The 24,234-nt window shown below is 38.5% G+C and overlaps 1 long non-coding RNA gene across 1 annotated transcript in view; it reads left to right on the forward strand.

Annotated features, from left to right (window-relative positions):
• Positions 1-2,348: 2,348 nt before the first annotated feature.
• Positions 2,349-24,234, forward strand: part of LOC122799341 — a 30,655-nt gene continuing 8,769 nt past the window's right edge. The window contains exon 1 of the long non-coding RNA XR_006364456.1: positions 2,349-2,477. This is a non-coding gene — a long non-coding RNA (uncharacterized LOC122799341). The remainder of the gene's footprint in view (positions 2,478-24,234) is intronic.

A 24,234-nucleotide genomic window follows, 5' to 3' on the forward strand; every position in this document is an offset into this window, starting at 1 on the left:
GGTCATTATGCAAGTAGGGTTACCAGCTGTCTGGTTTTTGACCGGACTGTTCAGTTTTCCTACAAATTGTCCAGTTACAAATTTTATTCAAAACCAGACACGTGAAGTCTGGGTTTTGTGCGCCACTGCCACGGTCTCAAGCATTTCTCCTGCACCATCTTTACTCTCTCTATCTCTCTCTCTCTCTCTCTGTCTCTCTCCCCTCCTTGCTTTTAGGCTATACAGGTGAGTCAGGTAGAGCATTAATCTCCCAGTGGTGAATTTAGGTATGGGCGCACGCTGCCCCTTTTAAAACTTTTTTTTTTGGAAATAAAAAAAAATCAGGTGGGTGCATTTTTTCTGCACAATCCCATTTATTAGCTGTTTGCACTGGACTTTGAGATGACTGGAAAACCAAGTAAGTAGTACCACCCTCTTGTTCATCTCTGATTTTTGTAGCAATGCTGTGATTAAATTGAGTGAATGAGAGGGTGTCTTTACCCTGAGGTTGGTGGAATTTGCTGTACATTGGTGGATTTCCTTACTGCAGTATGCTCATTGAACTGGGGTCTGTTTTATGTTGTGAAATTGACCAGGGTTTCATCTTAATTGTATGGGTTCCGCTATGCTGTGGGATTGAACATTCGACTCATTGTGTTTAATGATGTGGGTTTTAAGTTAATATCCTACCGATGGTATTCATTGCTGTTTTCTTGCTCTTGATTTTTTTTCCTCGCTGGTGTTGTAAAGCTAATCCATTTATGTGAGCAGTCAGTCATTTAGGTCCTAGTGCGCACAGTATTCGGCATAACGGCATGATTATAAATGTGCGTAAATAAGGACAGAAGAAAAAACATGTTTAATTAATAACTGACAGCTGTCAAACCTCAGATTTATGTCAGGTTTGCTGAAGACAGCATGCAGGGGTTTGGCAGCGGAAGTACACAATACACCAAAATATTATTGGAAACCTTGTTCGTGTTAAAAATAAAGCTGTCAAAGAAATCAATATATTTTTGGTAATTCCTGTAACATCTGCTAGTACCTCCCTCAAAATTGAATGCACATTACTGGGGAAATAAAAACAGTCCTTAGGCATATATGTTGTTCAGGCGCAGTGTATAAGACTTGCTTCTTCTTCTTTTTTTTTTTTTTCAAATTAATTTTAACGGGCAGCATTGTATCCATCACAAGGCCCAAAAGTACCAGCTTCAAATGCATAAATATTGAAGAGATACAGATGAACCAGCAAAGAAGATAACTGTGTACAGACCAATGCATGCTTGCTATATTACTACATCTCCAGCTAAGGGTTTTTAATGTATATGCTGCTGTGTTTGGGGTACAGAGGGCTGCAGATTTGTATTTTAAAGGGGTGAGGTGATGCAGTCCTGAGGATGTCCTCCTTTGGAAGAGTTGCCTAGTAACTATGAACCTGTTTTTCAGTTTGCCACACATTCCCCATTGCAATATATCAGCTTACCATTTTTTTTAATGTAACATAGGCAGTTTATTCTTTGACTCTAGTTTTTCACCCCCTGCAAAAAATCCTGCGGGCTCCCGTCTGCTTTATGTCTTGGACACAAAGTAATTCTGCTTGTCATAATTTTTCTAGTACCTCTTTTGAAAAAAAAAAGCATTGTTTTTATTTCTAAACTGTCAGTTTTCTACTTTTGAGAGCCAAACCCTTACCATTTTCTTTGAATAACTGATCTAGTTGGGAATACAGTAAATATGCTGCATGTGGGGTTACCATGGTTAGAATAGGGGAAAATACACTTTACAAAACTATCTTGTGTTGAGTTTATAAAGGGAATTCTTTTGAAAGAGTGTGTATACTATTTTTCTCAATGTTGCATTTTTTCTGCAAGATAATGTTTTATCTGTTTGAGGAATCGCTGCCTCTTGCATTGATGTCTTTCCACATGTGATGTCAGAGCTTCTTAAGGTAATCTTTTGACAACCACCAAACCTGTTGTCCCACTTTCACCCAGTAGTCAACTAACCTGACTGCACCCCCCCCCCCACTTTTGCCACCTATCCGTTTTTTTTCTGGATTATCCACAAATCAAATAAATTCTCTGATAGTCAGGAAAACACTGTACAAACTCCAGTATTCTGTTTCACAAAAGGAAACAGACTATCAGTGTGTGTGTTAAACTGGCTGATTTACTATGCTTTTTTTTACAGAAAAGCATAGTAAAGCAACTGAAAGCAGACATCTGGAACAGAAACAGAGGGCGTTCCCATAAGCTGATGTCACAGTGATGTAAATTGGGTGGAGCATGGATGGGAGAGGGGGTGGGAATGGGTGGAGTTATGGGTGATGTGAGGGGCGTGACCTTAGTCCGGTTTTAGCCACAAAGAAAGCTGGCAACCCTATTAATGCAAGTCATCTTGGATATTACATTTTACAGGGAATAATTTCAGAATAGATAGTATTCTGTTTGGGACCTGACTAGAAAGACTGCTCACGTATTTCATCCTGCCTTGCCCAAGTAAGTAACTTAACTAGGGAACAGTAACATTCTCTTAGATTCAGTCAGCAATATAGTAAAGCTTAGGTTAGATATTGTTTTTCTTTATTTGTATGAGTCTGTCCATCAATGTTGTTCTCAATATTTTTGTGATTTGAACTCTATGGTTTACTGTGAATATATATTCAATATTTTCATGTACTTTTATTATTTATTAAATATATTTAAAATGTTCATTTTGGCTGGTCCTTGTAGAGAGTATCTAACTTTTGAGTGTACTTATATTTATTTGGTGACACTGTGTGGACCACTCTAGAAGGCCTAGTCGTCTTGGTGAACTACTACCATTTGTATTAATATTAATATTGCATTGTATAATTGGACATCCTTTATTAAAGGCCTTAGAGTAGCTGCTTGTAGAGTGTCTGGTGGCAGTGAATCTACCTTATAGTCTGGGCAGAAGAGGGCATAGCTAGTAAATCTGTGCCAGCCTTTCCCAGGTGTGTGTGTGTGTGTGTGTGTGTGTGTGTGTGTGTGTGTGTGTGTGTGTGTGTGTGTGTGTATGTGGGCGAGAACATGAAATCTTAAAGAGTATGCGTGTGTCAGCTACTTGGGGCAGGGACATAAAGCACTGGGTTTACAGGAAGGGTGCTGGAGGACTTGGCTTGGACACTCGGCTGAGGACCTAACCCTATGGCTTTACAGTGGAGAGTCTTATTGGGGAGCTGGAGGGAAACAGATATAGAGACATATAGACCCCAGCCCTAGTGTGTTCCCTGTGTGCTATTAAGGGAAATAGTACATGATGCAGAGAGAGCTGCATCTGGAAATACTGAGTGTATCCATTTGTATTCCAAGTGCATGTCCCTTTCCAGTGTCAGTGGTGAAAATTCAGGTTCCTTGACTACTGGCCCAGCATGGGGATGACACATACTGATGCCCCTCACGTATTGGTAGCAGTGTTGGGTGTCACAGGACCCTTTATGAATAAAGTATTCATGGTGGTTGTGGGAACATATTCAAAATGGCTTGAATAGTTCATATATTTGAGGTCATCTCACAAGTTACCTTAAATTGTCTTGAAAAATCTTATTGCTGCTTATGGTCTGCCTGAGCATGTTACCACTAACAATAAAACCCAATTTATAAAAGAAGAACTTCATTTTGTAAAGCAAATGGCATAATCTATCTCATTATAGCACTAGAGCATCACATGACAAACCAGGATTCACTCAGCTTGCCCTCTCAATTCACCCAGGGCCATTACATTAGTTTTTGTTTGAAAACTGTTCATTGAAATGGTCTGTCAGTGAAGGTGGACTTAACAGACTGAATCATAACTGGTTTAAACCTGTTACCTCTAAACCCAATGTAACTACTTTGTGCTTGGGACTGCTGTTTCTGACTACAGTTTCTCCCTCTACTGGGATATCAGATGTTAAGAATTTGAAGCTTTCTCCAGTTTAAGTACGGTGCCAGAGGCTACTACTTATGGTGGAAACCAGACACATTTTGCTGAGGTTTCTCACTTCACTGAAATGCCTTTGTGAGATCTTGAATTATCAAAAAGCAGACTGTAGTATATTGCAATACATCTGGGCAATAAAGACACAAGGGTCAAAATAAGTAATGTAGTTGCAGCAAGGTAAAACACATTGAAAAGTACTTGGCAAAGTCAATCTGGACTTAACAGACTGTGCTACAGTGCATGCTGCTTTCAGCATCCAGTCTAAATGTTGTGTCAGAACCTGATAATTTTGCTAAGACCCAGGCAAGATTTATTGCTGTTCCTCTCTTCACAGAGATTCCAGATGGTTTAAATATCTTACCATCTACATCCCCTGTAAATGCTATGCTTGCATTTGTGGGATAGCTGTTTTAACTAGTTTCTTCCTGTTCAAGGCATTCTAAAGGTAAGAACACAAACCCTTCTGCTTCTAGGGCCAGTCCTGTGCCTGAAGCTGCTACTTTTAATGAGATTTCTATATTTCTATATTTTCCATGTCTTTTGGTGCTCTAAATCAGTTATCACCTATATCCAGTATAAATGCTGTATCTCTCACTGGGCTTTAACCTCTTTGTACTACTCGCTGAATATGCAGTAGTAAACCCTGCCTAACCCCACCTCTACCTTCATATCACATTGTCCAAGAATGATGTTGATGAATACATAATGAATACTCACAAATTTGGACAACTATTTCTCAGGAATATTCAGTATATAATTGAAATCAATGTGAGTGAAATACATACATCTCAACTGTCTATAAATACACAGAACAACCAGATTTTTGCCTCAGACTTTTAGCCTGTTCCTCATAACATTTGTGGTTTTCTGGCAAATCACTGAGGACTGAAGTCACTAAATAATGACACACATTTGATTTTTCAAACTTCATATCTTAAGAAAATGTAGATTCTAGTAACTTTTTGAATTTCTAAATTTATAAGAGCAATAGTTGTCCTGAAATCTTACACTGAGAGGTTGAGAGGCAAGGCAAAGTGCAAAAAAAAAAAAAAAGAGAGTGAGAGAGTGAAACAGAAACCTATGGTGAAATGTAACGTTTTGCTTGCCAAATCCAGTTACACTTTTTGCTATTATGGCAGGACAAAAAGTGGTGCTTTTCTATTTATTTCAAAGGTTAACCATGTGGGAATCTTTCTCCACAGTATTACCCCACCTTAACAAGAAGGTAAATAAGCACTACAAACATCTGTTGTTGGTGACATATGTCACTCATGACTAATTACCAATAACAACAGCTTATTTGTGTGTGCCAGTCATATCTGTTATACCTACACATGCTTAGTCCCACCCCTGGAGTATTACAATCAACAGTGACTGCTACTTTTGCTGAGGTGTCTCCTTTCAGAAGGAGAAAAAAAATTGGTTAGTGCTGTTACCATCTACACATTGTAATTGATGTGTCTGGGTCTGCTCTTTTTCCACTTTACTTTGCCTCCAGAAGTTGAGAATGTAGAGTCATCTACTTCCAGTGTAACTATAATACATGAAGCTGATTCTCCTGAATCTTTTTTTTTAATTTTCTAAGGCTCTTGGTAAATTGAATCAGTTAATGTTTACCTGTAGTGCAGCTGCCGTGGCTGAGCCTGAGAATGCTACTTTTACTGCTATTTCTTCCTTTTCTGTGATCCATGCTGGTCTGAATATGCTGTCGTCTACAATTACTGATGCTGCTGTGCCACAGACCATGGTGTTCAAGTCAAATATTGATTGTTTAGTATTCATTTTAGTAAATAAATGGACATTGAGTCAGGGACAGCAGACCAGCCTGCTAACCTACTGTGAAGTGAACAGGTGGACACCTGGCAAGTACTGTGAATCATGTGACAGAAGACGTGTCTTAATTGTCAGATATTGCTGAGATAGTTTAGATCTGACAGAATTATAGGTTAGGGGCTTTTGGAAATATTTTCATATTTTCTGTGACATGCCTTGGAGTCCTATACATACTCCTTTCTGCATTACTCTAACAACTCCAGATCTAACAATCAACAATGCAGGCTACTAATTTTAGAATATTGATTTTTTTTAAAACTAATTTGATTCATTCTACTATTAATATAAGTAATGTGCCAATGTAATTTGTTTTTAATCACTTGTTAGTTATTTGTTTAATAGTAAACACATGTTTAAGGATCTTTACTAAGTAAAATAAAATGAAATGAGCTGCACTTGTTATGTATAATCACACTCATATTCTTCACTGGTAACACATAACTAAATATCGTGCCACTAAGAGCTACAAGTCACTACTCCACACTGTAATTGCAGACAATAGGTGGGGGAATACAAAGTGGGTTGTCCTACACAATAACTCTAACTCTGTGCAGTTTTGCAAAATCAAAGTCATCACTGGCCTGTGCCTACTAGTATTTTATTAGTAGTCCATATATGACTAAGTACTTGTCAATGCAGTTATTTTCCTGTGTGAAATCAAAATAGACGTCAGACATTACCACTGCATCTAGAGATGTATTATCTGGAATAGGCATGGGTAATTATGTACCAGATTTTTGCACCACAAGTTGCACTGCACTGTGTTTTGTCATCTGTGTTTTCCATTCTCCTTAGTTTATATCTGGTACAGAAGGCACTTTTTCAGACTGATAACTAAGTCAGCATCTGAGATGGCAATACAGTACTGATCAAAGGTAAAAATATAGATATTACTGCTGATTAGCAAAGGGAAATATGTCTTAATCCTAGACATGCAACCAAATCAAGACAATTTAGGCATTTTGAATGAAAATGTTTTCACAAATATTTCTATACCCTTATGAAATTTTAAAAAAAATGCTCCTGCAGACAAGAGGCTTATGCTTGAAATGTGATGATTCAGAAAGAGGTCCTTGGGAGCATATATTCTAGGAATATAAAGACTAACATCAGTAAAAAAATGAGTTGAATGATACGTTATGTTTTTACTTAGAAGTACATTCAACCTCCGTACAGAAAAGTTTTTGTTGAGCAGGTATAAAAAACAAGTACTAAAGAAATAAAAGCATTGCTGTCTTTAGTACTGATATTGGCTAAGAAAGCTATAACTGCAGAATTGAAAGTGAAAGACAAACTATCAATAAAAGAGGTGATAAGAGTATTACAGAGATTAAAAATATAGAATTGAAACCTATCAGATATCAGAAACAGAACTGCAGGCTAGGAAAAGGGCTGTATAAGGTGATGTATTAGACTTTGAGCTTGAAAAGGATGTTAACACAAAACAAAATACCTAAGAGCTATATCAATTTAATAAAGCAGACTCCAATACAAGGTGAGAAACCGCTGGTCTAATTGTTAAGACTTGCAGTACAGTTAAATAAAATAATATGGTCACTGAGTAATTCCTGGTTTCACATTAAGTTGCAAATAGTTAATTAAGTAATAACTAATGACGTGGTGTGGTATATTGAAGATTTACCCACAGTTGGTGTGATCTAATCATGAGGGTGAAGCCCAAGTGATTAAACAAAGGCAACCGTGAGTAAATCTTCAGTATACCACAACCACGGAGTCGGTTATTGCTATTATACAATGACATTATTTAAGAAAAAAAATACTTACTTTTCTTAAATAATGTCTTTGTATAATGGCAGATTGCTGTTCTTCTGCCGGTTGTGGTATACTGAGTCTGCGTTTTGATGTACTGTGCACGCGTATGGGACTTGTGTTCCCACGCATTCCCAGTACATCAAGGCTTTGAAACTGAAGCAACAGTGAAAAGAAAGTCTCCATTCCTCCATTTTCTCTCTCTTTTTTTTTAAGTTTTGGGGCAGTTTATACCAACAGAAAAAAGTCCGGGCGACTGGACCTTTTTCCATTGGTATTTTTTGGGATTTACAATGGGCACGCTGGTTGGGCTGGCCAATCAGCATGCACATTTTAGAATATTAATAGGGAGGAATTGTATAATTTGTATGTTTAACTGCTTTTTTAATAAGCAATGTTAAACCAAACATGAGATTAAGACTAGATACACTACCTGATTATGATACTTATATCATGTTATTAATAACTGAATGTAAGCACTGATTATCTGACACAAGGCTGCTTTATTAATATTGTATAAATATATAATTATAAAATGGTTGCATTAGCAATCAGTGCTATAATAACAAGTGCACCATGCATGGGAATTACACATTATGTTCCAAATAAAACTATTGTTAATAAAGTATTCACAATGCTGAAAAATATATCTGAAATAGCCACAAAAATTGTTGAATGTTCACAGAATAATTCTTCTGGGCCAGATCACCCCAGTTATACTTTTGAAAGAGCTTTTACAGACATACTTTACCCTGTTCTAGCGCAGATATTTATGGCCCTGTATATTGGATTCTACTATTGTTTAGGTTTCCTACATGAGTTTGTGTTCCTGAGTTACAACTACATACATAAAAGGGGCCTTAATAACTGGAGATGCTTTACTTTCAGGCATGGCTCCCATGTTTAACCCTGGTGATACAGACCTGTAGGGTTCCTGGTAGATCTTTGTATGTAAACCCAGTCTTCCTGTGTGGATTCTCCCTGGGTCAGTCCTTCTAATGCTAAGACTGCTGGGTAAGTTCTTTAGACATATCTGGAGTTTTTGATACAGCAGATCAACATTTACTATGGACAGATTTGCAAGAGTATAGGTTTGTCACCATCAACATGTTTATACCCTGGCTATAATGAGTTTACAGTGCACAGAGGCCCAGATCTGATTAGTAATTAATGGCTGGATTGGTGAAGTGGTATATATTCAATTGTACACTGAACTCAGTCTTGTTTTTTGTATTTCTTGGACTCTTACTGTTTTCTGGCAGACTGTGAGGGGAGACATCTCTAATGTTCTAGAGACAGCTTTGCATCCATACTTTGTTATGATATATGGTGTCAGCTTTTTAGCAGTATCTTTGCAGTCCATCACCCATCAGCTACAAGTCTTCACATGGTTGCTATGTACAGCTGACATGATTCTGGATGTTTAGAAGTCAGTGGAATTTTGCTGGATTTTACTCATTTGGACTGATTTGGACTGTGATGCATCTAATCCCAAATTCCTTGGTGACTATGGCTGATGGATCTTTTTTTCTGCAGTTGGTTGTCAGCAATGATAACTTCAGATAATTAACCACTGGCACATTTTGCAGTGATGCATACTTACACTTTGCTATTGTTGGATTTTTAAGTGATTTGGCTCTTACTGATGTTTCTTCATTTTCTCAATACCACATGGTATGAGAGATGGAAAGTTGCTAAAAGGTTCAGCAAACCTACTTTCTTTTAGCAAAGTTTGATCTGATTTATTTACTGAGAAAGTCTGACTGAGATAAAGTTAGCTCATTTTCAGAAGGGCCCATGGAGAAAATTTCCAAATTTATACAGCACAAGTTAAAAAGAGTGCAATTATGATCATGAAGACATAAATAAATACATAAATAACTAAAATTGAAACCAAACAAAGAATGCCTCATTATTTATCTGGAAATTGTACAGTGAAAAAATGTAATATAGTGCAATAGACTAGAAAATACAGGGTGAGATAAAAGTCTATATTGTAAATGATGATATGCTAGGAAGAGTTGAGATTATGAGTAGTTTTAATAGTAGAAAGAGAATCAAACAGAGATTCAAAATAAAAATAGTATGATAGCTAGGAACAAAAAGATGTAGGGAGAAAAAATTCTAATTTCTAATGGAAAAAGTACCAACAGTGCACTATAAAGCCATCTATAAAGCCATAGTAGCAGGTTCAGGTTTTGTAGACACACCTTTGCCAAACCTCACAGCTAGTGTGCACCAGAACCTGCTTGCTCACTTGCTTGGTAGACCACCACCCTCTATATTCAACTTTTGCAATGGCTTTCACCTGCTTAGTAGCTGTGGCCAAGTTGCAGGTTAGGACCACTAAAGTCTTTGTGCCTCAAGGAGCACAGACATGTCCTTGTCTGTCAAACATCTTAAAGGTTAAAATCATGCATCGTCTGTTTACAACCTAACTTCTTTCCTCCAGTTTTTGTTATGATTTTCCATGCAATAGACAGAATACTCTCAAATACAGGAAATTTGTTTAATTTGCACACTGGGGCATTAAAGAGTGTCAAATGTTTTGTTAGCATAAATTTATCTGACCAGAATGCTTGGGTAAAAGACTGAAATTTCAATGAAAACCATTTAAGGGCACAACAGCCATAAAACATATGTTGCCAGTCTGCTTCAAGTAATGCCTAACACAGCCAACAGCTTATGTTGTCATTTTTAAATATATTAGTTATTATATTTGGTGTAAGGTATTCCCTATGCAAACATTTCAAATATTTGTTTCTAAACTTATAGTTTATTTCTGACTGTCGGTAGTTTTGTAGCCTTATCGCAACTACAGCTGCGACTCCCACGTGGAGCTTACTGGCTGTATAACTTGGCGTTTTTCGTAGCAAACAGTCAATACGCCATATCTAGAAATTATTCAACCCACTATCTCCCACATGAAGCATACTGCCTGTATTACTAATTATCCACTTCATCTAATTATCAACCCTACACTCTCGACGCTACTTTCAGAAAGAATAGTATAGTTTAATATTATTGCTAAGCTTTTTAGTGCTGTTTTTTGTACTACCTACAGTCATTATACTTTGTTTACCTGCTATTTGACATTTTAGACAGTATTTAGACATTAACTTGCTAAAGGTGGTTTTAGATATAAACTAATTGCCTTTTGCTGCTTAGCTGGTTTAGTTGTACTGTTTTTATTTTTCTCTTGTACTGCCTGTATTTGAACATCCATGCTAACCCTGTCTCTTTTTATCCCCTTCCTACCAAAACTGCCTTACCTGTCTCCATAGATTTCTAGCTTAATCTCCACTGCTTCCTGTCCTGTTTACCTTCCTACTGGTGTTGGACGAACCTGGCCCTGCCTACAGGATTGAAAGTTGCTGGTTCCCTAACTTCTCTCCATTCAAGGAACAGAAAGTAGGTTCTGGGCTCTGTTGCCTGTCGATTTATAGCCTCCTATTAGGTCAACCTAAAGAGTCTTGACAATTGCCTATGTCTTAGAGCCTAGCAGCCAGTACCTCTCCTCTTCTCGACCCTCACTACTCCTTCTTACCCTTACTTTTTAGCTTTTTTTCTCTATTCTTACTTCCTACAACTCTTCGCTATCCTATTTCTGCTGCCCCTATCAATTTTCAACTAACTACACTTTCCAGTAGATGGCAGTCTTCTCTCACTGATTATTTCTCTACTGCTTCTACTGCCTCTGACTATCCCTGTTTAAGCCTGCAAGGTTAGGGTTTTGGTCTTCTGAACTCCCTTAGTCTCTGTACCTACCTTGCTGTCTATCTAGCTCCCTGCTAATCTGTAGTTTTCTTCGTTTCCTACTGCTGTAACCTGCCAAATCCTTACCTGCTACACTATCATCTATTTCTTCCTTCTCTCCTACTGTATGTTTACATAACTTCATTCATCCCACTGGTGAAAGCAATCTTTCTATTCCCATCAAATTTACCTGTATTTCTGATTGTCTCCTTTCTAGTCCACCTTCATTTGGTTCTACCCGCTCCGTTCGCCCTGCGGGCTCACTCCGCTCCCCTCCCTACCCCCAATTCCCACCCACCCCCAGGGGTCCTCAACTTATAGCTATTTTGACACACCCCTATCCTAGCCGTCCAATCCTTTCGCTCCACCCTATATCCAATACCCTCTCTCCACTCCCACTCATTTCTTTACTTCTCCTTTCCTATTTCCTTTCACTTCTCCAGCCCACCTCAATCTCACCTTATCTAACTCCTCTTTCTGTGTTATTATTTCCTTTCATTTCTCCCTCCCATCTTAACCTCCCCTTATCTAACTCCCTTATCTGTGTTATTCCTATCCCCTCTTTATTTCTCCTGGTTCTAATTCTAACCTTTCAGAAATACAACCCTCTCTACTATCTCAACTCATACTTTCTCATATTCTGTCTATTATACTCCTACTCCTCTTACAATGGCTTCCTACCATACTACCCAGCTCTTAATCTCACTTCTACTTCTTTCCACCCTATGCTCAATGTACCTCCTGTCCTACTTTGAAAAACCACTTTATGTACAACACTGCCATCCTAGCAAACACACAACAAGATTTCTCCTTCCACCTATACCATTCCCAAATATTTCTTCTACCCCTAATTATCATTTACCTAAATTCCATAGACTCTCACACCTCAACTATGCAGTGCATTCTGAGAACAAAACTAAAATACAAACCCTTCTAATGATTAACCTCTTTAACAAACCTACTAATCCTTCACTCCTAGATGGAGATATCCACCCTAACCCTGGTCCTACTTCCCCTTCTCCCCTAGTGTCTACACCTAAACCTAATAACACCTTCTTAATAGGCCATCTTAATATCCAAAGCATAAACAATAAAATACCATACCTGCATGCCCTCCTACATACTCAATCATTTGATATTCTCTGCCTCTCAGAAACCTGGTTAAAACCTACTACCAAAGACACTGAAATTATTCCCCAGGGCTATAATATAGTAAGACTCGACCGTTCCAACCGTAAAGGTGGTGGTGTTGCCATCCTTTATAAAAATCATCTAAATATCACTACCCTTCCAAACTCTCCAACTCAAGATAACAAAATAGAAGTAATCATAGCTAAACTTCAATTAAATTCCAAAAAATCCCTTTATATCATCTGCATGTACCTGCCTCCTGGTAACAACATACCTATCCTTGAGAATTATCTCAGTTGGGTATCAGCTACTTATCCACAAGAAACTATTATACTAGGCGACCTTAACATAGACTGGAATAGCATAAATGCTGAAAACCCTTCATCTCATATCAACCTACATAGCTTTACCCAAACTATAACCTGTACAACCAGGCAAAATAAACATAGTAATAGAGAAAGCATCCTAGACTGGATACTTATAAACAGAGTTGAACATAACTACAAAACAGGAACCCTGCCTGATGATGTTAGTGATCACTCTTTAACCTTCATAACTAGGGAAAAGACTGATTGTACTATACCCCATATTACAAGGAAAGTACGCTCCATCAAAAATTTTAATCCTGACCTATTTCAGACGGAACTTGGTTCATGTAACTGGAACGCCTTAAAAATGCTTCCTCTTGAAAATGCAGTTATCCACTTTAATACAACTTTTTTATCTATTCTTGATAAATATGCTCCTGAACGTAGCATTAGAATTAAACCCAATTCAGCCCCCTGGCTCTCCCATGAAACAAAAAAACTTATTCATACTAGAAATAAAGTCTGGGCCTCATGGAGATCCCACAGAAATAACCCTGACCTTCTACACTTCCGTCAGCTTAGAAATTTAACTAAAAAGGCAGTAATAGCTGACAAAAAGAAATTCTACCTTGAACTACAGCAAAAACACCTAAATAATTCTAAACTCTTTTGGTCCTCAGTCAATAAGCTCCTCTCCCCAGGAACCTCTAAAACACCTTCCCCTATTAATGCTGACCCTCTTTCCCCCCAACAAACTGCAGATGCTTTTAACTCTTTCTTCACTGATACTATACAAGCTCTAGCTAAACAGCTAAATGCCAACAACTTCTGCCTACCAAGCAACATAACTAACACCTTCTCTAAATTCTCACTACAACCTATCTCTACAACGTTCATTTATAGACTCCTTCTTAAACTAAAACCTTGCACCCCCTCTGCTGACAAGCTCCCTTCACTATTTCTACAAAAGGCTGCCAAAGTTATCGCATATCCTATATCTATTCTCATAAATAGGACCATCAAAGAAGAAATCATCCCTGATATCTGGAAAGCATCTCATATCATCCCACTTCATAAAGGTGTAAATTCCAACGACTATTCAAATTATAGACCGATTGCTCTCCTCTCACCCTTGGCAAAAATTCTAGAAAAATGTATTCATCATCAACTTGTACAATATCTCTCTCTCCACAATATTATAGCAGACTGTCAACATGGTTTTAGGCCATATCACAGTACTACTACTGCCTTGCTCTCCTTTGTAGATACCATTAATCAGAACCGTAATAACAACTTACTCTCTTCTGCCCTCTTCATTGACCTCTCTAAAGCATTTGATATGGTCAACCACACTTTATTACTTAAGACTCTTGAATCACTCTCTTTCGATTCCTCAGCCATTACATGGTTCAATTCCTATCTCACAAATAGAAAACAGGCAGTTCTATGGGATAACCATATTTCCTCTTACTTGCCTGTTTCCATTGGAGTTCCTCAAGGCTCTATCCTTGGCCCACTTCTTTTTTCCCTCTTCATTAATGATCTGCAAACAACAATCCCTCAAGCTACATGTATTCAATATGCTGATGATTCTACACTCATCTGCTCAGCATCTTCCACTTCAGAACTAATCTCACGTACCCAAAATGTCTTTAATACTGTAGAGACATGGTTCTCCAGTCGTCTCCTCTTACTAAATGCCAAAAAAACTAAACTTCTTCTCTTTACCCCCACTTCCAGGACCTCCCCCTTAAACTTTAATATCTCCTCTAACAGTGCTACTGTCATCTCACCTGACGCTACAACTAAACTGTTAGGTATTACCATTGATAATAATCTCTCTTTTGACCAACACATTAACAATTCCATAAAACTAGTCAACAGAAAAATAGGATCTTTGTATCGAATTAGACCATTTCTTACACCAGCTACTAGAACTAAGATTGCTCGTTCCCATCTTATTTCTACTCTTCTTTATGCCTCACCCATCTTTACAAACCTCAAGAAAAACAACCTTAACAAATTAGCTACCTGCTACAACAGCATTGCTCGCTCCGCTACTGGTAACCCCTATAGAACCCATCATTGTCTTAACTTGAAACAACTAGGCTGGCTTGAAATTCAAAACTATCTTACTATCCATCAACTCATTCTGGCCCATAAAATACTGTACCAACCAAATAACACTCCTGTACTCTCACAACTCTTAATCCCTTATAGCAATCTTAACTCTCTCCGCTCTTCAAGTAAACTATTGACTACTTCTATAAAATCTAATAATACTGCTGGTAACTCCCTCTTCACCAATTCTGTTGGTACTAAATGGAATTTGTTACCTACTAGCATAACAATGATTTCTTCACTGCCTCTTTTCAAACAAAACATTAAACAACACCTCCAAAACCACTGGCTTTGTTCCTGTAGTAAACCTGATTAACCTTGCACTACTACTTCTTATCTCAAACCATCTCTTACTCTTCTATTACTCTTTTCTCCTCTTATCTTTTCTCTTCTCCCTTTTTATCCCCACCCTGCTTCTTTCCCAGCTAACTTTCTTAACCTACTTTCTCCTCCTCTTGCCCTTTTCTCCCTACCCCACTCCTATTGTTCCACTTTCTTTACTTATTATCTTTGCATCCTGATCTCTAAGTATGTTTAATTTCCTGTATGATGTTGTATGGAATTTCTCTGTGTGTGGTACTAAGTAATTAATTTTAGACTAACTTGTTTGAAGATTTTTGGAATTTTTGCTGTTTTTACTAACCTTTTCCTAATTTGGCTTATCATCTATGTTGATTTTTATGTATGTATACATTTTTTACTTCTGTGGAGCTTTTCTCCTCGGGCCTCTACTGAAAATGGAAATATGTCCAGCTAGACTAGCCCGGTCAACAAATGTAAAATAAATAAATAAAATAAAAAACTAGTGAGACATATCTGTTTTGTGATTATATCAGACATATGGACTTTCTGTCTCTGCAAAATTAAAACAGTTGATTGTTGAACTAAGTTTCAGTATGTACTCTATACATTTGTCTTTGGGAAATTGTATCTCTGTTTAGTTTGGATAAATGAGATTTAGAATTGACCTAGCTGGATAATGTAGAGATAATATAATGTAATATTGAGGGAAGGTCTTTTTTCTCATTCTGTCATTAACTGTAAGCTGCCTCATACTTTATGCTATTAACCAGTGAGTCATGTTGTTTATTTATTTATTCTTAGGTTCATTGGCAAGTACTAGGCTAGCTGCCCTTGTGGGACATTTTAAGCCTAACCAGTTTTCCTTTTTGTGTTCAAATTAACCTATCCCATTTGGTTAGAGATTGGCATTATCCATCCCATGGTTGATAATTATATATTACTCTTAATGATAATAACTGGGATCATACCATAGATAATCTGAGGGTACTCATGCATGGGATAAAGCATTTAGGAGATACCTTTTCCCATTAGCAGTACAGGGGGCAGTCCTGGGATAACATTTCTCTCATATCCATACATCCAAGTTGTGTTTGAATATGGACAGGGATGAACTTTGTGCAATGTGTCTGTTCCATTGCAGCAGTATCCTCTGCAAGATATAACTGTCACTCTAAACCATTCTGTTGATGTTGCAGAAGAGGTTTAGATCCCTAGACTTAGTATTTATGATGCCATTGGACTTGCTGATGTGCAGTAAATCCATCAGTATTGGGTCAGGGAATACCTTATATGCCAGATCCAAGTCACCTCTTAGCAGTCTGTATGATGCTGAGTATAATGACAGGGCTTTGAATCAGTCCATGCAGGACATGTTGTTTAGGCCTTGTATCTTTTTAGTAAGGTATCTCTGTGGATGTTCCAGTTGTTGCATATGTTTGGACAGATACTTGCCAAAGGGGGCATTATATTCAAGGATTGGCCTAATGAGGGCCGAGTAAAGTGGGACAATGGCATCCCTAGATCTAGAAGCAATCTCTTTGTTTATAAGCTGTGCAGTACAGAAGGACTTTCTTACACCAGTGGACACATGTTGGTCAAAAATTAGGTCACTGTCCACATAGGTTCCCAAATCCCAAACAACTGGGTCAGCTCTTAGGGCCATATTTTCAATGTTGTCAATGTAGTAGTCCCCTGGGTTAGATGACATCCCAGAGGATACAATAATACATTTTTTGCACTTAGTTTCAGTGCATAATTTTTGCACCAGTTATTTATCTGGGACAAACCTTCCTGCAGGATGACTAAGTCATCTGGGGATTCAATGACTGTTCCTAGTTAGCAGTCATTTGAAAACTAAGTCAGCCACAGCCCTTTGGTATAGGCTTTTACTTCAGAAAAGTAGATGCCAAAAAGGAGGAGTCCCAGCACAGAACCCCGGGGGGAATCCACTGGTGAGTGGTATCTTTGTGTAGGTAACTTCCCTTCTTTTGATTTCCTGCATCCTGTCTGTGAGCCAGTTGGAACTCCAGTGGGTGACACAGGGTTTATTTGCAGTTTATTTAACTTTTCTACTGTGCTTGAGTGGGAAATTGTGTCAAAAGCTTTGGCCAGGTTGAGGTATGCAGAGGCTACTGTTTTGCCTTCATCCATTGCTTTGCAAACCTTTTTGACAAAATTGTACCAGGTTGAGTAATCATAATCTGCCCTTGATGAATCCAAATTGAGATAGGTCCAGTGTTTGGAGGTCCCACATGTCCTGATCAATTAGTTCCATAATAAGTCTTTCCATGACTTTGCATATGACGCTGGTCAGACTTATGGGTTTTTAAATGCCTGAGTCTGTGGAAGATCCTCCCTTATGGAAGGACTGTAGCTGTACTCTATTCTCTTCATACAAAACCTTTATGGAGGTTGAGAATAAACAGTGTTGTTAGGGGTGTGACTAAATCATGCTTCATACCATTTAAGATGCATCCAGGGATATTGTCAGGACTCGTTGATGCAGTATTTTTAGCTTTTGATAGCACTTTTAAGACTTGGTCTTGTGTGATAGCTGGAAGCGAGTCAGTTTCAGGTACTTAACTGACAGGCAGAGGGGAGAAAGGAGTAAAATTAGGGCTAAATTTATCAGGTAATAACTTTACTATATCTTCAGCCTCAGTGTAAGTAATATCGCTCACAATCAGCTCAGCGCATTGCTGCATTGTGCTTTTAAGATTACAAACATAACTAAAAATTGCCTTGTGATTGTTTTTGGCTTGGAAAGCTATGTTGGTGTCAAACTTGCCTTTAGTTGATTTTATTAATCTCCTGAGTTTTTTTTTTCCAGAGACAAGGGCTCTAACATTCTGGGAACTACTCTTCTTACTTTTGGTCAAAATTATTTTCCTTTTATTATAAAGTTTGTTTATATAATGGTTCCACCATCTGGACTTGTTTCTGGGGTTTGCTGTGCACTTGCTCCTGCAGGGTACAGCTGCATCTATGCAGCTGTTTACATGCTAGTATAGTGCTGTGGTGTATGTTTCTGCACATTGTGAAGAAATGAGATTTTTTAGGAGAAAATAAATCAAGAGTGGAATCTATCTTGAATTAAAATGGAGTCTAGGTCCACATTATTTGGTATGTTATTTCTTCTCTTGATATAAGTATATTCTCATGCTTTGTAAGTTCACCCATAATAAATAGAATTAGTTATTCAGTATGGTCAAGGTTATGATAAGAAAGCAGGCGGATGTACTGTCAACAGGATTTTTCAGAAATAAATATTATTCTTTCTGGTCAGTTAGCTAAAACTGCATTATTTATACTGTATGATTTTACTATAAAAATAAGAGCTTCCCTTTTGCTCAGGGAGACACAGGTTTATTTTACTTGGTCTCCCATGTACATGCATTTCTTTGCAATGGCCTTCTTTTGGCTTTTCTCGGTTAGGGGTCACCACAGCAGATCACCAGTCTTCAGATTGACTGGCAGTGAAGTTTGTATGGTGTCGAGTTGCCAGCCCAGCACCCAACCTTCAGAGAAGACACACACACCCACACACACACACACACACACACACACACACACACACACACACACACACACACACACACACACACACACACAAACACACTTACCTGCATGTCTTTAAAACTCACTCAACTGCAGGCAGGACATGCAGACTCCACACAGTAGGTGCTCTAGCCGAGAATTGAACCAAAGAACCTCTTGCTGTGAGACAACAATGCTAACCACTGCACCACTGCGGCCTACACATGTGTTTCTTTGCAGTAAAGGTTATTATTATTTCGTGAAACAACCACAAACACCACCACGGACTGTGACATTCTTTAATTACAAAAAGTACATGTAAAATGGTAAAACCCTAAAAACAAAGGAAACGAGGTAAAATCCCCTGATACTTCGTCAACGATAAGTGCTTTTGGATTAACCTTCTTCAGATCGTAATGAATGAAGTGGGGAAACAATAAAGTCATTGGTGACCAATCAAAAGGTAGCTTTAGGCCAACTCCCTCCTCTCAGATTGAATCAGAAATGAACCAACGAAAATGTGTAAATATGCATGCTTTTTCTATTCTAATCAATAGCCATTAGTAACCAATCAAAAGGTAACATTGGGCCAGCGCCCTCTTCTCAGATCGAATCAAAAAGTGAGCCAATGAAAATGTGTGGATGTGCATGCTCCTTCTAGTCTAACCAATAGTAGGTCTTCTATTTTTCAGTATAGGATGCAATGGAACAACTGCATTTAAAACTGGAGGCTTGACTGCCCTCAGATTTATAATCCATTTCATTTCATTCCTTTCCGTAGCATTAGTAATGTCACCTTGTCTCATTCCAACATGGGTATTTTCCAAAACTTTGAAATAAAACCAATGCGCTGGGAACTTCTGTTAGTTAGTAACCTTGATTATTTGCAGTCTTTTCACATCTATACCAAATGACACTGGGAATGAGTCTATAAGAGACTACATTAGCATGCATGCTCGCAGTCTTGATGTGGAGCTTATTTGCAGCTTGCTTGAGATGGTACTTGGAAATAATATTTTTTGCTATGGTAAAAACTATTACTGGCAACATTGGGGAGTAGTCATGGGAACACCATGTGCAAACAGTTACTCAAACTTGGTCTTAGCTGACTGGGACAGAAATAAAGTTTTGATACATTCAAACCCATGGTTCAAGAACTTAGTGTATTATGCACGCTTTGTGGATGACATTGTACTCATCTGGAATGGACAGGAGGAACAATTATTGTCATTCATTTCATATTTGAATGCAACCACCACTTTCTTGAAGTTCACGGCACAGTATTCGAATACCAACATAGATTTCTTGGATGTTACACATTTTATCAACCATAATAAAGGAATTTGAACCAGGATACATAGAAAGGACACTTGGAAAAATCATTATTTGCATAGAAGTAGCATGCATCCCAGGCATGTCTCTAGAAACATCATGAAGAATGAAGTCACTAGAGTATCCAGACTTTGTACAGAAGAAGTTGATTATGAACAAGAAGTCCAGTTCTTACAAAGAAACCTCAATAATAGAGGTTATTCTGTTAAAGATATTTCCCTGCAACAGGACGAATATGTTCATCTAAGGAAGAATGAAGGGGCTCCAATAATGTCTAGGACCGATAATGCTTCAAACAGAAGATCAAATGAAGGATTCGGCAAAAGCCCTGTAAACTTCATTTTAACATATACTAATGATTGCCAGGAAGTCTGTGAAGTTATTAAGAAATTTTGGCCTATTTTAACCCAAGATGCCAAAATTCTTGAGATCGTTGGTGAGACGCCTAGATTCACTTTTAAAAACAAAAAGAATCTAAAACGTCTCTTATGCTTGAAAGATGGCATGAAAAATGTCCCTATAAGACAGAAGATGGGGACCTTTTGTTGTGGTAGATGTTCGGCTTGTAACAGTATAGATACTAGCAACACTTTCATCCATCCCATTAGTAAAATTAGTCATAAATTTTCTTGCACAGCAGATTGCAACACCTCTCACATAGTATACTTAGCCACGTGTTCAGAATGTCCTGCATATTATGTGGGCAAAACTGATCAACGTTTTAAAAACAGAGTTTGGAGGCATCTCTGTGATATTCGGAACTGTGACTTGAAAGACTTCCTCGCAGTTCACATCAAGCTGTTCCCAGCACATCGGTTTTATTTCAAAGTTTTGGAAAATACCCGTGTTGGAATGAGACAAGGTGACATTACTAATGCTATGGAAAGGAATGAAATTAAATGTATTATAAATCTGAGACCAGACAAGCCTCTAGGTTTAAATGCAGTTGTTCCATTGCATTCTATACTGAAAAATAGAAGACCTACTTTTGGTTAGAATAAAAGGAGCATGCACATCCACACATTTTCATTGGCTCACTTTTTGATTCGATCTGAGAAGAGGGCACTGGCCCAATGTTACCTTTTGATTGGTTACTAATGGTTTTGGTTAGAATAGAAGCAGCATGCATATTTACACATTTTCATTGGTTCATTTCTGATTCGATCTGAGAGGAGGGAGTTGGCCTAAAGCTACCTTTTGATTGATCAACAATGACTTTATTAAGTGTTTCCCCACTTCATTCATTCATTACGATCTCAAGAAATTTAATTCAAAAGAGCTTATCGTTGACGAAGTATCAGGGGATTTTTACCTCGTTTCTTTTGTTTTTAGGGTCTTACCCATTTTACATGTACTTTTTGTGATTAAAGAACGTTGCAGTCTGTGGTGATGTTTGAGGTTGTTTCATGAAGTTTGGCTTTTTACCTTATCCACCTTTGGCAGCTACCAGCCATTTTATCCTTAAGATTATTATTATTCTCTGCTGAACTATGTCGTGTGAAAGTTATTAGGTACCTTAACAGTTTAGTGTCATGTTTATTTGGTGTGCTCAGAGCCGTTTGTGTGTTGCTGCATTATAAATTGCCACTGGGCCCAGAAGAGAGACGGGTTTTCTGTCAGGCAAATTTCTGGTGTATCAGTACACAATTTTAAATCTCAGCAGAGTCTAAAGTCTCTATAGGTAAGCTTTACTAGAACGTTCTACACCTGTTTTGACTGAATGTGAGCGGGTAAATTGTATGACTCAAAGAAATTGGATGTATGTGTAATCTGTTAAACTAACATACTTCAAGTATAATTGTGTGCTAGTGGGGTTCTAATCAAGATATAAGGACAGAGTATCCTTGTCACAGTCACTGAGTTTCCCTGATCAGAAAGAAAAAGTATTCTTCGCAGGAGTGACAGTGGGTTCTAATCAAACATAAAGAAAAAGAACAGAGAGGATTCCCTAAGAAAAGAGTGTGAGTGGCTACCAAGTATAGTCACAACACTATCCTTTTGGTTTGAGTCTGGGTTTTTAAAGAGCTGGAGTGCAGGTTTCCAGGCTGGTATAAAATGAGAGCCAATATAAGTGCTATAAAAGAGCCAGAGCTGGGACTCTAGACAGTAATATGTTTAATATGTATATAATAGACATCTGTAATTACTTGGTTCATAGGTTCATAGGTAGGTACTAGGTTACTGGCCCTAGGGCCTATATAGGCCTAGTCAAATGGTACAGTGGCTTTCACCACCCAAGAAAATTATATTCCTGTGCCCCTGTCGAGCAGAGCCACAGAAGTGATCCCCAGGGTGAATTTCCTATCTCCCATTCAATCATCAAGATTTTTCTTGAAGAGTGCTAATGAGGAGCTTTGTTTGATATAGACAGGTAGTTTGTTCCAGAGTATGGGAAGTCTCTGGGACAGGAATCTATCCCTCCAGCATGTTCTAGTTATTGTGGTGACAAGGTTTAGGTCCCTAGAGATTGTAGCTCAGGGGGATTGGGATTTCTTTAGGTGGAGCATGCCCAACAGCTCTGGGTATGACATAGTTTTGTATGTTAGGCAGAGATCGCCTCCGAGTAGGCGATATGTGATGGAGTAAAGCTGACGTTTTTTGAGATGGTCTGCATAGGGCATTTGTTTGAGGCTGGTAATTCTCTTTGTGAGGTATTTCTGCAGCCTTTCCAGTTGTTGCAGATTTCTTGTGAGGTAAATACCAAAAGGGGCATTGTACTCTATAATGAGTCTAATGAGTGATGAGTAGAGGGGAACAATGACCTCTTTTTTCCTGGATGAGAAACCTTTTGTGATGAGGTGTGCCATGTAGAAGGATTTCCTGACTACTGTGGTGATGTGATTATCAAAGGAGAGATTACTGTTCACCTGTGCCTCAAGGTCTCTTATCACGCTTTTGGTGTTAAGTAGACTACTGCCTATGTGGTAGTTCATGGGTACAGAGTTTTTACCAAAAGGGATGAAAATGCACTTTTTGGCATTGAGCTTGAGGCCATGGCTTTGACACCAGGCATCTGTCTCAGTGAGGCCCTTTTGTAGGATGTCCACATCATTAGGAGTTTTGATTATGGCTCCTAGTTTGCAGTCATCTGCAAACTTTGTCAGCCAAAGACCTTCTGTGTTAGCCTGTACTTTAGAGAAGTAGATACCAAACAGGAGAGGACCCAGGACTGAACCCTGTGGTACTCCACTTGTCACTGGTCTGAAGTTGGATTTAGAGTCTGCTACTTTCACAGTGTGGGTTCTGTCAGTGAGTCAGTTGGCAACCCATCTTGTGACATAGGGATTTATCCCTAGTTTAATGAGTTTATCTATAATTCCAGAGTGGGGGATGGTGTCAAAAGCCTTGGCGAGATCTAGATAGGCTGTGTGAACCACCTTACCCTCATCTGCGGCTTTGGTGACTGCTTCAAAGAAGTCTATCAGGTTTAGGAAACATGATCTGCCTTTTACAAACCTGAACTGGGTAGGGTCCAGAGTTTGGAGATTACCAATGTCATTGTTTATAAGTTCCATGATGATACCTTCCATAGCCTTGCAGACCAGGCTCGTCAGGCTAATTGGACAGTAGTTCCTGGGGTCCGTGGTGGCTCCCTCTTTGTGGAGTGGGATAACCATTGCTGTGCACCATTCAGCGGGCACAAAGCCTGAGGTGAGGCTATGATTAAACATGGTACTTAGGCGGGATGCCAGTTCGTTCTGTATTTCATGTAGAACGCAGCCTGGGATGTTGTCAGGTCCCATGGATGCTGTGTTCTTGGCTTTGGAGAGTGTGTTTTTACCTGTGTAGCCACGATTACAGGAACTTTGCATTCTTCCGGTATAGAGATGGGCCTTTTAGGGGATGAGAGAGGGGTAAAGTTAGCACTGAACTTATCTGCCAGGATGTTGGCAATATCAGTTGGTTCTGTATATTTAGTGCCATTGTGCTGTAACTCAGAGCAGATCTGAGTGTTGCCTTTGAGATTCTTGACATAGCTATAGAATGCTTTGTGGATGTCTTTAGAATCAGTGACGATTTTGGTTTCATAATTAGCTTTGGAGGATTTTATGAGGGCTCTCAGCTTCTTACCGATGGGATTTTACTCTTTTTTGCAACAGTTTCTTTCTTCTGTTGTAGAGTTTGTTTATGGCAGATTGGCTTCCTTTTTTTGAAGGATAGCATCTTGGTTCTGTTATGGATTGCACGATCCATGCACTCGTGTAAGTGCTTATAAAGT

This window comes from Protopterus annectens, chromosome 4.part0 (genome assembly GCF_019279795.1).
Source record: "Protopterus annectens isolate FY-2018-M chromosome 4.part0, PAN1.0, whole genome shotgun sequence".
Lineage (NCBI taxonomy): Eukaryota > Metazoa > Chordata > Ceratodontiformes > Protopteridae > Protopterus > Protopterus annectens.